Source organism: Castor canadensis, chromosome 6, assembly GCF_047511655.1.
Source record: "Castor canadensis chromosome 6, mCasCan1.hap1v2, whole genome shotgun sequence".
NCBI lineage: Eukaryota > Metazoa > Chordata > Mammalia > Rodentia > Castoridae > Castor > Castor canadensis.
Window position 1 is genome coordinate 25,936,506 of NC_133391.1, and position 16,603 is coordinate 25,953,108.

Sequence of the window (16,603 nt, forward strand, 5' to 3'; positions counted from 1 at the left end):
TAATTAGTCACTTTTGCATTAGAAAGCTTTATTAATGGCCTTAATTTGCAGTTGAAATGAGAAATCTGCTGTCAATAATTTGGATAATTGCCTACTGTTTGATTATAAAGTACAAAAGCAGCAGCACACCATTACATATGCAAATCCCAAGGGTTATTTCCTGGATGCTTAGCTTTCTTGATCTACATTTCATCCTCCCTCGCTTTCTGTTTTTTCTTGACCCTGTTAGGGGGAAGAGAATCCAGCTTATTAAGAAAATGAAGGCCTGGTTTTTTTTTTTTTCTTCCCCTTGTCCTGTACTGCATGTATGCTTGTGCCTGCAATTGTTAAAGTTATTGCTTGCTTTGTACCTAATTAGTGTCCTTGGAATTAAATGAACAGCTCTGTATACACCTCTAGCTCCTGCAGCCATGTTTGTGCATTGAATAATTGATTCTACTCTGCTAATCAGATAGGGACATAATGAGCCAGTTTAATTAAATGGGGATCTAACCTGGTGAACACTGGGAAAATATTTGCTCATTTACTTAGTAAAAGGCCACAGTTGCTTTTCATTGGATAGAAGGGAAGGTTATGGAAAGTAAGTAGACTCTCAAAGCAGAAACAGTTCAGTGGTCGTCCTCTACCACTACTTGAATAGCAAAAGGGTTTAGTTGGTTTGGGAGTGAGGGCAGTGGGTGGGAAGAGTTTAATCAAAGAGCCAGAAGACGCTGAAACTGCTGACAGGTTCCCCTGCCTCTCCCAAAGGTGTCAGCATCACTACTCTGCTATGCTCAGGGAGGCAGGTTTCTTGGTCGTATATGGTCTTTAGTGATTTGCAGAAAGAATTTCAACTCACTTCACTGCCAGTTGGCGCCTGTGCAACTGCATAAAGGTAAGATACAGTTGTAGTTTATCTTCTTGGCAAGTGACGGGACTTACTTGTTTGTTCTCCAATGATTATGTGGACTTACGTTGAGGATTACTGCTAGAAACTAGTAACCAAATGTGTGACTTGTGCAGTGCTGTGAAGAGAGAGGGAGAAAGAACATACCCAGGCATGGAAAGAGTTATACAAATTTAAAGTTCTCTGTGAATTTTAAAGAGGCAACTTAGGACTTCAGGCATAACAGCTGATCGTTTTCAAACTTCAAGCTGACTGGAGAAATAATTGTGCTTTCACACAGGTGAAATCTTTGGGATGGGAAGATGATTATGGTCTTTAAATGTACAAGATTGCCCCCATTTTCAATGACAGCTTAAGTGAAACACAACCTTCAGTATCTGTGAAACTCACCTCCAGTTAACTACAGATGCATACATCTGTAATTCTAATTGCACATCAGACCAACTTTACTGGCAGGGATCAAGTATTGCAAGGCCAATATAGCAACAACATGGTGCTCATATGCTCTGGTGCACTAGGATGAAATAGCATATTGACCCTGAATCTATACTGGAGTAAAAGCAATTGTCATTCTGCCGCTGTAACGCCTTGTTGCCAGTGGCGATGTAATTAAAGCTGTGAGGACTCATTTTCCATTCTTATCTCTTAAGCTGCTCTGAATCAGAAACTGTTTGTCTGTGGTAACTGAGAAAACCTACTACAAGACTACATGTTTATGTATGAATTTTTGTAGCTTTTCCTTTTAGGGGGCTGGAGAAGATATATACATAATTACTAACTTCATCCAAATAATGTGTAGAGAGAAATGCAGATGTGAATTGTATACAATGTGCATATGGGCAAATGCATGAGTACACTGTGTGTATATTTATATAGAAGCATACAACTCACATATATATATAAATATATATATATGCACACACACACATACATACAGAGTCTAAATTTTACTCACCCCCTTTTCTCCTCTATTAAAATTCCAAATGGCTAAGAGGATTTTCTCAATTTAGTCATACTTTTAATCTTCACTGAAATGAGTGATGACTTCTTATAATAAAAAGTTGACAGGCTTACATTGCGCACCGGTGGATTAGTTTCCCTTGGTGATGAGGTTTTCTTTTGTGCGCCGTGTGTCTGTTTGATGGAGGTTTAACAGAAAGCATTTTGGCAGAAATTGGATGCAGCAGGGATCATCTGGAGATGGCTGCTGTTCGATATTAACTGCACACAGTACCTCTTTTTTTCTTCTTCCTTTTTTTTTTTTTATATTCTTCAGCCAGGTGACAGAGAGCCAAAATATTTTTCTCCTTCAAAATACTTTTTTTCTTTTTTAAGAATAAAGTATGTGCCCATTCTGCAAATACCTCAAAATATTTAATGTGCTTAGGCCATTGTTTAATGGAAGCATGGTAAAAGGCTTTCTTTGCAAGGAAATGACAACAGACTAATATCTGAAAGGTGGATTTCTAATAACCAAATACCTTTGATCCTCCAAGATTCAACATGTAAACAGAAGTTGGGTATAGATTAGAATTAGATGCTTTACGGAAGATACTCACTTAATACATGTTGAAATTCAAAGAAAGAGACTCATGGGCCATGATTTGCATTATTTACTCCCCATTCTCACCCCTCTCATGTAATTCCATTTTATTACTCATCAGAAACATTGAAAGTCTCATAATAGAGACTAGCCAGATGTCAAATTCAGTAGAACATGCTCCAAGCATATGTATATATTTATACTTGTGAATATATGCACACAGTGCAAATAAATAAGTGAAAGGAGACATCTCACTCCACAGGAAAGGTCTGGCCAGGTGGGTGGGAGCTAATATTCTCTATCCCTTAAGCACTATATGCTGTGACTCAACACACATCAATCTGTGTTTGAAGTGAATACAGTAAACCTGAGCTGTAGTATGCAGTACAAATGAGTATTCCTTTAATAAAAGGATATATCTCTGGGTGTGCATTTGATACAATCATGTGTTGCTAAAAAGCGTTTTTATTTGAAGAATGTGAGAATTTAATTATTGCTTTAATTCTGCAGTAATAAGAAAACCTTCAAGTCTGCTCACAGTGTGAAGTTCTTAGATCCTGGCAAAATGCTTATGATAAAGATAGGACAGGCCTAATCTGTACTTACTCTGCTTCAGACAGCAGCAGTGACAATCCTGCCTGGCTTGTCAAGTTTCAAGAACTTGCAATCCTTAATTTAAACACTTGAGAGATCTATGGAGCCTGTCAGTCTGGTTAATTAAGCTACTCTTCCATTACCCCTCCTCTCCACCAAAACAAAATCTGGCTTTTTAAAAAATGCCACTTAAGACTTTATCTACTGATTAAGCAAACAGGTTCTAGTCTTAAGTACTCTGATCTTAGAAGACCTAAGTGGGAGGATTTTTTGCTATTAAAGAAAGCACCCTCCAAAATCTTACTGGAAAGTGTCACACACAGGTCAGACCTAGCTTACTCAACTCTCCTGTTTCAGAACTAATTAAAGAAAATGTTGGATAATCTGGAGCAAGAAATAATGCAAAAATGATATGTGTGTTGGAATGAATGTCAGCAATTAATATTTCAACATTAGGAATATATGACACTGCAGCATTGTTAGTATCTCAGCTTTTTCTCATCCATAAGAATTGAGTTTCCAATAGTCTTTAGTAGGAGAATTTGTGGGTGAGGAATTTATTACCCTATGGCAAAACAGAGCTAAAAGATTAAGGGTCACATGTATATCTGTGAAAATCTATTCAAGTGCTTAAAATATAAATACAAGTTTTTATTCACTAATATAACACAGTAAAGAAGGTATTCTAAGGAAAGAGCCTACCAATGGTCAAATTCCAATTTATACATCTTAATCTTAATGAATACTGTATAATCAATTTCAATTTACCTTCATTTGAGGCTGAATTCATTTAGGATCTTGCTTTGTCTCTTTTCCAACAATTCATTCATAAATATTGAGATCCGTTATAAGTAATATTCACAACAGTAGACATTTTCCTCACTTTTGTCTTCATCTAATATTTAATGACTCCTGACTTCAGAATTTGAAAGTCACATTTCCATGCTACTGTCCTTCCAGAGCCAGAGTGGTTTCATAGTAGGTTATTTGGGATTTCTCAGTTCTCTTCCTCCACCCCCCCAGGACCCAAAATGATTGTGCTAGCTGAGTTATTGAGGCTATAGCACACTTCAGGAAGCCCTCCTAGACACTTCAGCTCTCTCTCCCTAAATCCTATAGGAGTACATGGTAGCACCTCTCTCCACTAGCTTTATCCCAAGGCTCTACACCTAAAAGTCTTATTCTGTTTCTTCCTTTGCTTTATTGGTTTTATCTGGATTCTAAACGCTTTTCATTTTCTAATTATCATCAACAGATGTGAGTCACAGTTCATAGATGCAGGAATGAAATTCTTATGGATGTAAGGGTTATATGCAATCTTAAATCCTATACATCTTGTGATTTGGAAGAAGGTCTCTAAGCAATAAAATTTGAATGATTCTAACCTAAGAAGAATACTTTCCCTGAATGATAAGAATGGATTTAAAATTAAACTTTATTGCCAAGAATTTTACCATCTATAACACCATGGAACTGTTTGACTATCTCCTCTCTCAGCTACCTCCATTTGACTGTGCGGACTCCCAGGATTCTCTGAGAAGGTCTATAATATTTATAACAATATGGGTTATTTGTAGTATGCTTATGGGTAGTTGGCACACCTGTAATGCTGCTACCTCCTTCACCATCTTCAATGTATGCAAAGCTATTCCCATTGTCACCTCACCTCGAATGCTGCTTTCCTTAGTGGCAAACATTCATAGCTACTTAGTCTTTAGTTGCCAGACACTAATTTTAGGTACCAGTCAATCTTCAGTTAGCAAGGCTTCCACCCAACATTACAATAGCTATAATAATGTAATTTAGATCTACCACAACTTCAATTGTTCTAAATAGACCAGTGATTTGAGATAAAGCCATAGTGAGTTCCTTTTCCACTATATATTTAAAAAAAAAAAAACAGATTCAACACTGTTCTCATTTTGAGTTCAAAGAGAGAGAGAGAGTTTGTGCTTAAATTGCAAACTTACATGGTCATTCCTTGGGTATGACTTTATTTTAATGCTCTAATAAGGCTGCTGGAGTTCCAGCTATCACATATGATATCCATGAAGGATGAAAGAAGGGCAAATAATGCATACCCACTGTGTTACTGTCTTTTGTCATTTAACAGGGACTTCCATAAGCCCCTTTACTAAAACTTAGTCATATGATCACATATGCCAGGGAAGCTGGGACAACATAGACTTTATTCTGAGATCTCATTTGCTGGAACTAAAAATTAGGGTTCTGTTACTAAGGAAGGAAGATAATGAGTCTAAAATTATCAACCCCTGCTTCATAGCTTCTCATTCTTGATAATTTCTACAAGGCTGATATAAACTATTTCACAGCTACATGTCTGCCATGTTTTGACATAGTCAACATGGCAAAGGGCCTTTGTGAATCATCCCTGGCTTGTAGTAAATTTTCCACAGCAATGTTTTTCATCCTCATACAGTACCAAACCTGATTGCTGAATTCAGTTCAACTGAATTGACACCAAACATTGGTGCTGAACCTCTGGTCACATATCTATAATATTTTTTTCGTGTAATTAAAAATGTTTTTCTATTTTCTTTCATGACTCACCATTTGTCCTTCAGAATCAAATGATGGATATCTATTTTTTCCATAGTACTATATAACACTACTTTCTCATTGATTTTAATTATCCTAACTTTTTCTTCCTCATAATAATATGCCTTTTTAACCGGTGCTTGAAATAACTCTGCCTTTTCACTTATCTAATACTACGTACATCAAACTAAACATAACAGAGCAGCACATTCCTGAGTAATAAATCTTTCTGTGCCCCATTGTGTTTACTTCATAGCAATGACAACTGAGTGCATCCCAACATGAATGACCATTCTCACCATCTTTTAAATAGGGGACTCGTTTTGTGTGAACCATGTTCAAGAGAAAGAAATTTACTTAGTTGAAATTTCTAAGTAGAGAAGTTTCTCTACTTAAAATAATTAAAATGGTTTTTTTTAACTAGGAATATATTTCCCTCAAAGTATTGGAAGAACCATTCAAAGAAGGATTAAGCTTAATAAGGATGTTTAAGTTTCTCACATTGCAAGAATCCTGGAAGAGCCAGTCAAGGTGACAGCTCAATGATGCTGTCAATGGCACAAAATATCCATCCTTTTCTGCTCTACCACCTTTAGCACACTGGTCTTTCATTTGCATCTCATTTCTCACCCTCAGAGTCACAAAATGATTGCTGCAGATCCATTTAGCATGTGCAAGTACAAAGTAGGAAGAAGAATAACGTAGAAGTAAGATCGGTCCCTTATATTAAGACATTCCAAAAACTCAATCTCTGTTTATGTCTCATTACCTAAAAATACGCAACATGGTTACTTCTAATTATGAGGTAGACTAAGAAAGCAAATAGTAATATCCCTACCTCCTTTTGGCAAGATCAAAAATGAAGTGAGCCCACCTAATCAAAACAGTCCATCATAGAAAAACAATTTTCCAATTAATGTGTCAGACAAAAAAAAGCTAGAAATGTGACTTAAATAGAATTCAATAGTATAAAAAAGTGCTGTATTATGTCTCCACTTATTACCCTACAAATGATGATTCTGAAGTGACAGAAACTGAGATTGATCCCTGTCTGATCTATACATGGAAGTTCTCATTCATAATTTTGTCAATGTACAAACAGATGCAGGCCAAAAACAGGAGTGAGTGAAGAACTACAAATTCCCCAAATCAATAATAAAATTATGTAAGTTTTCAGTGTGTGCAAAGATACACAAGAAGCTTTAATCTAAGGCCTTCAAAAATTAGCCAATTTATGCCATTGGCTCAGGTCTTTAATGCTAGCTACTTGGGAGGCTGAGATCAGGAAGATCATGGTTTGATGCCAGCCCATGCAAATAGTTCACAAGACTCCTTCTTCAAAATAACCATAGTAATTTGACTGGAGGTGTAGCTCAAGCAGTAGAGCACCTGCTTTGCAAGCACAAAGACCTGAGTCCAAACCCTAGTCCCATGAAAAAGAGAAAAATTAGCCAACTAGTAGCTTACTATAATATATTGGCTAGCAATGATGCAGTCCAATTTGGCATTAAGCCATACATGAATGAAGGTTTAGTGAGTAAAAAGACCGCTTACTAGAAATATGAGTTTCAGTGGACTTTTTATGTAAGCATCTCATATGTTCAGATAAATTTCTTAGTAACCTTCATCATTCATGCTGGCTTATTCAAAGTGATCCACTAGGTCACTTTGGTTGAGATTAAGTGACTTTTGAGACCATTGTTGCATAAATTTTTATGCTGAGCTTTTTAAATGGAATTTGTCATGAACTCCAAATCTAAGAGAATTTACAAAATGGATTGATGTTAGAATGAAATAAAAATTGTAGAAATAATTTATAAGAAACTTCCCATGAATGGGATTTGAGAGTTGTTACTTCAGGTTGAGTTTAACCTATTTCAGAATCAGAATTACGAGATTATGTGGTGTAACTCTGACATGCTGCATCAACCATGATGAAGATGTCTAGATGATAAATGAGGAGCACACTATGGGGATGTGTTGGGTTTGTATGTGTTACTCACTTAGTGATCATTTCCAGATAAAGTCATTAATGCTCTTTTTAGTCAAACTTATCCCTTGAGATTTGAAATAATCACCAATCATATGCTCACTTCTAAAAAGCTAAGAGAACTGTGATGAAACTTTCTGTATTATTATAGCAAAAAAATATGAATTAAATTGCATTGAGTGTTTTATTAAATTGATGACTATCATCAGCACTTGAGGGATGAAGGCAAAGTAGATCATTCACTGGCATTTTTAGTACTTGCTAGGGTATCATACAACACATTAAATGCTAATGAAATGCGATTTGGTGTTTATAAACCACATTTCCTGCTTTGTTGGATATATCCACAACTTCTGATTTTACATTTATGTCTATCATTCATTGTGAATTAACTTTTATATGTGGCCCAGGTATGAATTCAACTTCATGTTTTTGAATATGAATACCCAATTATTTTAGTACCACTTGTTAAAAAGTACCCTTTCCCTAAGAATTGCCTTTGCCTTTTTGTGAATAAAATGAGCTCTTCTTACATAACTAATGTAATTTATCTGTCTTGCTAATCTGTTTATCACCATATCACTGTAATACTATCTCAATTATAGTAGCTTTATAATGAACTTTGAAATCAAGCATTGTTAGACTTTTAACTTTGTTTTTCAAATTCCTTTCAACTATTCTATATCTTCTCCACATAAAATTTAAAATCTTATCAACTTATCCAAAAATTCTTGGCCAGATTTTGATTGGAATTGTGCTGAATCAACAATCATTTCCAAGCAAATTGAATCCAAGCATGGTGGTCCCTGCTTATAATCTCAGCACATGGAAGGGAGAGACAGGAGGAAAGAGTAGTTCAAGTTCAGACTGGGCTGCATAGTGAGACTCTCTCTTTAAATAAATAAATATCAGAGGTAAATTGAAATCTTTACTATGTTGTATCTCCTGACCCATGGATATGATATATTTATCTAATTATTTAGGTTTTCTTTAATTTCTTTCAGCAACGTTTTGTAGTTTTTAGTGATCAGGTCTGACACATATGTTGTTAGGTTTACTCCTAAGTATTTCATTTTTATGGTATTTTAAGCAGTACTTTTAAATGTTCATGTTCTGATTGTCTATTGCTTATGTAGAGAAATAACACTGATGCGTATATACCAAGCTTGTGTTCTCCAAATTTGCTAAACCGGCTTAGTAGTTCTATTAGCAAGTCTGATGGTCTATTCCATCAGATTTCTACGTAGATAATCATGCTGGTTACAGTGTAAGATGGTGTTACCTCTTCCTTTCTAATCTGGATTCCTTGTATTTTTAAAGTTAATTTAAAATGTAGAGTAGAATATCCTTGCAAAATTCAGTACAAGTATTAAGAGTGAACAACCTGGCCTTATCAATCTTAGGAAAAATTTATTTAATCTTTCACTATTAAGTTTGATGCTAGCTATAAGAGTTTGTAGACAATCCTTGTGAGGATAAGAAGTTATTTGTATTTCTACTTTACTTGGTTTTTTTTGGAAACAAATGTTGGAGTTTGTCAAATGCTATTTCCTCATCTATTAAGATGCCCATCTGTACTTTTTTTTCCTTTTCAAACTGTTCACTTGGTGAAATACATTGATTTACATGGATTGTTTTCAAATGTTAATTCGTCCATGGCATAAAACCCATTTTGTTCTGAGATATTTATATTCTTATATAATAGTGAATTTTGTTTTTTAAAATTTTCACATATCAAGGATATTATTCTGTACTTCCATTTTTAATGCAATCTTTTCATCAGATATTTTACCAGAGCGATACTACCTCATTTAGTTGAATATATTCAGTCTTGTTCAATTTTCTTTAAGATGTCATGTGAAATTAATATTATTTCTTCTTGAAGTGTTGGGTGGAAATCACAATTGAAGACATTTGGAATTGGAATTTCTTTGTGGTGAAGTATTTCAGTGTAACTTCTAAATTTTAGCAGATGTATGGTTATCTGTTTTATTTTTTCCTGAATGAAATTTGACTCAAGCAATTTTCTGTTTTATTTTTGTTTAGCATATACTTGTTGAAAATATTGCCTTTTATCCTTTTAATTTCTGTATAATGTGCTTTGGTGTAATCTTTCATCCATAATATTAGTAATTTGTTTCTTTTCTCTTATTTTCATGATCCAGTTAACTACAGGTTTATTAATTTAATAGATCTTCTAGAAGGATTAGCTTGTGGTTTAGTTGATTTTTTTCTATTATTTCTCTGCTTTCTATTTCACTGTCTTCCACATTCACTTTTTTTCTGTGCTTACTTTAAATTTCATTTATGTTATGAGATTTCTTTAATGAAGACATTTCTGGCTCTAAATTTTCTACTGAATCTGCATCCAAGGAATCCAATTAATGTTGATACATTGCTTTTTCATTTTCATTTCACTAAAACCTTTTCTAATTTCTTCCAGATTTTTTCAGAAGAATTATTTAGCAATGTACTTAGTTTTATTTAAGTGAATTCTTTTTTCCAAGATATGTAAGCAGTAAGAAGGGAAGTTTTATAGATTTTCCCATGTTATCTGCATATTTCCTTCTTTGTTTATTTGTGGATGTCCACATTTCCCTCACAGATTATTTTCTTCCTTCCTGAGAGAACATCTTTGAAATTTCATGCATGGCCAAAGTGCTAGTGATGTAGTCATTCTGCCTTTTTACACATGCAAAAGACTTTTGCCTGTTGGGTATAGAATTCTAGGTTGACAGCTCTTTTGTTTTTGTTTTGGAGGATTTTTATTAGCACTTCAAGGATGTTTTTTCAATGGTCTTTCTGCTTGTATAGTTATCTTACACAAGCAGTGTTATATATTTGTATATAATATATATCCTTGAGATGGTTTTAAGATTCTATTACTGGGCTTGAGCAATTTGATTTTTATGGTTTTTGTCATCATTTTTTTTTAACTTTTTTTTTGGCAGTACTAGGATTTGAACTCAGAGCCTCATACTTGCAAGGCAAGCAGTCTACCACTTGAGCCATTCCACCAGTCCTATCTTCACCATTCTTGTGCTTGGGGTTCACTGAACTCTTGGGTCTGTGGGTTGATAGTCCTAATCACACTTGGACATTACTTCTTGTTATTTCTTCAAATATATTTTTATGTTCTTCCTGTTTGATATTAGATTATGTGTGTGATAGACTGCTTGACACTGTTCCTTAGCTCACTGACGACCTATCTAATTTTGAAAGTTCCTGTTTCTTTTGAATTTTGTTGTAGGAAGTTTCTAGTGGTATGTCTTCTGCATCACTAATGTTTGCTTCTCCAGTTTTCAATCAGCTGTTAATTCCATCCAGTTAATTTTCATCTCTATAAGTGTGATCTCCATATCTCTAGTTAATTTTTTAAAGATGTAGAATTCAGGTATAATAGTTGCTTCAATAATTAGTAGATATACATGCATATCTATAAACATTATTATTAATAGTAATATATTTTAGTAATAGCAGTTGTCCTTATCTGCTGATTCTTATGTTGGTTATGAATCAGTTTCAAATAACTCATTTACTCTTTTTCATCTACCATATTTTCATGTGTGTACATTTTGTATGCCTAGTAAGTGATGACTGTATGCCATGCATTATGGAGTTTTTAACTTTAAGTGGTATATTATTTCCATATTCTTTAGCTTTCTTTGAGGGTGCAATTAATTAATGAATAGTTTTATAACTATCATAGCTGGCTTTGGGAAATTGTTTGGTGAGGCAGAAACAACATTTAGTTTGGGGCTCATTAATTTCTGCTAGAGTCAAGACCTTTCTATGTTTGCTAGTCAAAACTCCCTGTTTTCTTATGAGGTTTTTCAGTCTGTGGATAAGAACAGGATCTGTTTCCAATCCTGTGTGAATATCAGATAATATTATCTCTAATTCTTTTGCAAGAATAACAATTATTTCCTTCACCTCTTCTATGTCTAAATTTTAATGTCCATCTGTCATGTTTAAACTATTAAAAGAGAAGTTTCCATGTTAACACAGAAGATAAAGAGCTACCCACAATGAATGTAAACCAGTGCAGCCACTATGGAAATCAGTATGGAGGTACCTCAAAAAATTAACAAAACCACCATATGACACAGCATTAGCACTCCCAGATATATACCCAAAGGAATCAAAAGCAACATACAACAGAGATATCTGCAAATGCAGGTTTACTGAGGTAATATTCACAATAGCCGTATCAGTCACAGGGCATACCAACAGATGACTAGATAAAGAAACAGATGAATGGATAAAGAAAAAATATATGTCACATTTTCTTTATGTTTGTATATATATATGAGTAATATTCAGCCACTAAGAAGAAGGAATTCATGTAATTTGTGGGAAAATAAATGGAATTTGAGATTACCCACATGATGCAAAACAAAGTAGAACAGGAACTATTTGGGAAGAATAAATGGAGCAGCAGAAAGTGGGGTAAGTGTGAGTAATGAAAGGGGCTTAAAAATAATCAAAGTACATTACTTGTATGTATGAAAATGTCATAATGAAACCCCTTGTTTAGTTAAATTAAGAAGTCTAATAAAGGAAGGTCTCCCGCTTATTATGAACTGGCCCTTATCATAACCTGTGTCTCTTAAGGAGTTTCATGCACACATACTTGGGCCCTCCACCCACGTCCTCACTCTGTGTACATCTCACACTGACAGTAACTCCTTGCACACTTTCACAGGTCTGGAGGTACATGGACCAGGAGTACGAGGTTGAGCTGAGGGACCAGAATTTGCTATTCCTGAAAGCAGAGTTAGGACCATTTGGGCAAGAAATTCTTGGCTGACGAATATCTAGATTATGGCGTAGAAGCGTGGGTACAGGTCTTGGATGGCCACATCCCCTTGGCTGTTTATTTTCATTCCACATCAGGACATGTTTACTCCTACATAAAAACAGTCTTTCAGTATAATACTGTGTTAGAATTGTCTTTTAGAATTTGTATCTCTATGTAACCCAGTGAGTAGTACTTATAGAACTTAAAAAACATATATTCTCAAATACATATATTATATAATACTTATATACTTCAATATATCACAGTAATTAATTATAGAGCCCTATATAGCAAAGGATTTCAATGATAATTTGAAAAGTCACTTGTCTATAAACTACATTCTTCTCTTTTTTCATTGTTCTTTTAATGAATATTTTGTACCAATTAATCAAATCTGTTCTACAGCAAGACCACCTTATTCATGGATTTTTATATATAGTTTTAACTAAGTGGTTAAAAAATAAATAAATAAGAAGAAAATTTTAAAACAAAAGTATTAAGTTTCCAAGGGTATATTCCACAGCTCACCTAATGGGGGTGCTCCCAGGCAGTCTTGCATTATCATCAGTTATGTTTAAATTTCTGTGTGATCTGGTGCCTCCCTGGCCTCATTTTGTGAAAATCTGACTCCCTAAAAGCAAATGGTGCCCAAAAAAGCAAGGTAAAAGTAAATGTGCTTACTTGAAATGATAAAATGAAAATTTGAGATTTGTTAGAAGACAATCTATCTTTAGCAGAACTTGGGTGACGTTATGGGAAAAAATGAATCAAGCATCTGCAGTACAGCACTGAACTCTAGGCATCCTGACCCTTTGTGAGTTTTCTCTTGATGATCTTCTTGGAACCAGATGCCTATGGATACCAAGGGTCCACTGTATAGTCAATCCAATTCAATCTTCTTTTCTTTACTCCCAAAGATACCCTGAAGAGTAAGTGAAAGAGGTGTTCACAGTTAGAAATTAATACAGATCAATTGTTTCCCAGGACCAAAGGCAGCTGTCAATGGTAACAGATGATAACTAAATACAGTATTAGCAAGCACAGGTATGGGAGAGCTTCTCCTGATTCTGTGTGTCATTTCATAATTTAAAAAAAAAATTCAAGGAGGAGCTAGTCTTCATTCCTGGATACCAGCATTCAATATTCATTATGTTAAAGACACCTGAAAGCATTCATTCTTCTCCTTCTTCCCCTGGACCAAGTGTACTTCCCACCTTCAGAATGTGCTTAGGTTGAAACAACAGACCTTTTTAGAAGTCCATATTAATTCCTACAACTTGGAGCCTGAAGTGAGATTCAAATCTGTCCAGTACTTTCCCCATCTAGTTCCCTGTGTATGGGCACCAACCTCTGAGATAAGTCCCTCTTTCAGCCAGGATTTTGATTCTTCATGAATGAAATTCTGGGACTTCCCCTCCAGCTCTGTGGTTCTCAGTATCTGTGACACAGTGACAATGGATCAACATTTTTCAGTCCAAGTTTTTAGTGTTCTCTAACAGACACAAGTTGAAAAAGTCAATCATTTAAGTTTCACTATTCTACCTATCACAACAATTATGACTAGTGTTAAAAATAAGTAATTTCTGTATTAGACAGTGATACATTTTAAGAAGTTTTATCTTTATGAGTGGAGTTGTAAAACCTATCCATTGATGACATGTGAACTTCAAAAGCACCCCAGCTGCCAGTGAAGGCTGTGAATGCAAGAGTGAAAGTAAAAAGGGGGCATTTCAGTCACTTACCATGAAGGAAACAAAATGGAACCTCCAGAGACTAAAAAAACTATTTGCTTAGTTCTGTTCTGAGCTTAACTTCTCAGTGAAATTGGTGTTAGACTTGCCTTGATGACCTATATGAAGAATATTCATCTTTTCTTTCCAATAATACCAAAACATCACCTCTGCCCCACATCTTCTAACAGTATTCATTAGTTATGACAGATAACCTGTTCAGAATAGGGAATGCAATCTGCCTCTTTCACTTTCCTTAATTGTTCAGGAGTCTAGCCTCATAAACATTAGGTTGCTTCCCCTCTGCTCCCCCAAAAAGTTGGCTAGCAGTGAAGAATTTTAATCTTTTCTTTTTAAAGAATTTGTGGTTTTAAATTTAGCCTGCTGGCCTCTTTATTTATCATTGCTGAACTCAGCTCTTCTGTTTGCTAGGAAAATTTTTCTAAGTTTTATTTCTCCATCTTTCTTAAAAATACCAACATTGCTTTACAAAATGGCTAATGTTCTCACTGAGCAAATGGAAAGAATCCCACATCACCCCAAAACACATTCTTCCCAATAGAAAGTAGATAAATGGGCTCTAAGCAATGTTATACTTTTCCCTGAGTGATTTCTTTAAATGTATTTTACTGCTTTCATATGGCCACCTGCCATTTTTTCTTTATTGCAGCTAGAAGGTTGAAAGGCATTGCTTTTAAATATCTTGAAAGTTTTCCATTGATAAGAAAAGGTAGTAAAAGCACTTTTAAGTGAACAGCAACACACACACACATCACAAATCGGGCATTTTGATACCATCTAGGTTCACACCAGGTGGTATCAGGAACTCCAGTGATGGTGATATAGCTGGGATTCTAAGCAGTATGGAAGAAATGTCAGGAAAATTTAAGATTGTTGTAGTTACTGAATAGGTCAAGGGTTGTGTTGTTTGTGAAGTGTTAATCTGTTGTGTGTGCGTGTGTGTGGTGTATGGTGCATGAGAGATTTAAATACCAAATAGTCAAATGTATCTTAATTGTAGTATTATGCTGAAGAAATAAGCCAGAATTATAAGTGTATGTTAAATATATTTCTCCTTTCACAGGGATGACTACCTATTCATATATAGCATATTAGTGAAATAAATCATTTTGTTTCCAAGGGAGAGCATTTTTGTGATCTCCAATCTACTTTGCTTAGCATAAAAGCCACAGGAATAGATACGAACAAGATCTGAAACCAGGCAGCAAAGATCACTGTCTCAAGATCGAACGGGGGGAACTGGGTTTGAAATCAAAGACTCGCCATTGATCAAGTCTCTGTTGGTTTAGGATAAGGGTTTTTATAAACATCTTCTCATTTTTCCTGTGGATCTCAGTGTAGTCTAAGCTGAAATAAAATGCTACATTAGAAGGGTGGAGGAAAGGACCAGCTGAATCTTTTCCTAGAATTTACTATGCACCTGTTTCTCCTTTCCTGCTCTTCTTTGCAAAGGGAAGAAAGATGAGTCCAGCAATTCTGACCATGTGAGTTTGAAGACCGTGTAGACTTTCATCTAGTTTTCATAATCCTGAGCAGTATAGATATACTACTAAGAAGTACCTTAAAATGTGTGTGGGGAGTATGTAATATTGGGTCATACATCTAGATTTGTGGCATTAGTTAAATCCTGCTCCAAATGTAAGGCATTATTTAATTTTTCCCTCTATTTCTGTTCTCTTTATAACACTTTCTATGAGTAGGGGTTTGGGTGCCTGTGGAGGGAAAAACCTGTATTTAGAATTAGGCAACATGTGACAAGATAAACATTATACAAAGTGTTACTTGGGCACAACTTGGGAGGACACCCTGTGACTTCAAAATAAGAGATGTATTCCTGTTGGTCTTAATACAAATGTTTTCTGGGTAATCATTCAATTTCCTAGTATCATGTTTTCCTACAACCAAAATTGTGTTGACCAAGCAGATGATAAAGAGGAAGTAGGTTATTCATTATTGAACACAATTTGGGAGAAAATAAAAGTTCCTGAAACAAAGCATGTCATACACACATCAAGTGCTTAATAATATTCAGTGGAGTAGGAGGGAAAATAATGTCATAAGTAGTCAGAGGACACTAATATGTAAAGATTAAGATGTATTTTATCTATGGAGAAGGGACATTAATCTTTATCTAAAAATGTTGTGTTGGCAAGTTTATATTTTTCCCTAGAATATTTAGAGGGAAAAGAGAAGTATCAACCACATTCTTTAAACACAGCCATAGGCCAGCTCTGCAAATGAGCAACTCCAATGTAAAAACACTTCCAAAGTTCTAAATGAGTCGTCCCTGCGGTAATAAAGAGGGGACATTTTACAGTATGACAGTATGTAAGACAGCGTTGTCAGCTGTAGTTTATTTAAAGCACAAGGCCTGTAACAGGAAAATAATGACTTTAATAAAATTTACTATTGACTTTGTAGGCTAAAATCTTTCTGTCATCAGGAATACAGAAAAACAACCTGTCTGAAAACCCTTCAG

General features: G+C 35.0%; 1 long non-coding RNA gene across 1 annotated transcript in view; it reads right to left on the reverse strand.

Moving 5' to 3' along the window:
- Positions 1-13,052: 13,052 nt before the first annotated feature.
- LOC141423857 (uncharacterized) overlaps positions 13,053-16,603 on the reverse strand; it is a 28,334-nt gene continuing 24,783 nt past the window's right edge. Inside the window, exons 3-4 of the long non-coding RNA XR_012448627.1 lie at positions 13,722-13,811; positions 13,053-13,295 (exon numbers count right to left, since the gene is read on the reverse strand). This is a non-coding gene — a long non-coding RNA (uncharacterized lncRNA). The remainder of the gene's footprint in view (positions 13,296-13,721; positions 13,812-16,603) is intronic.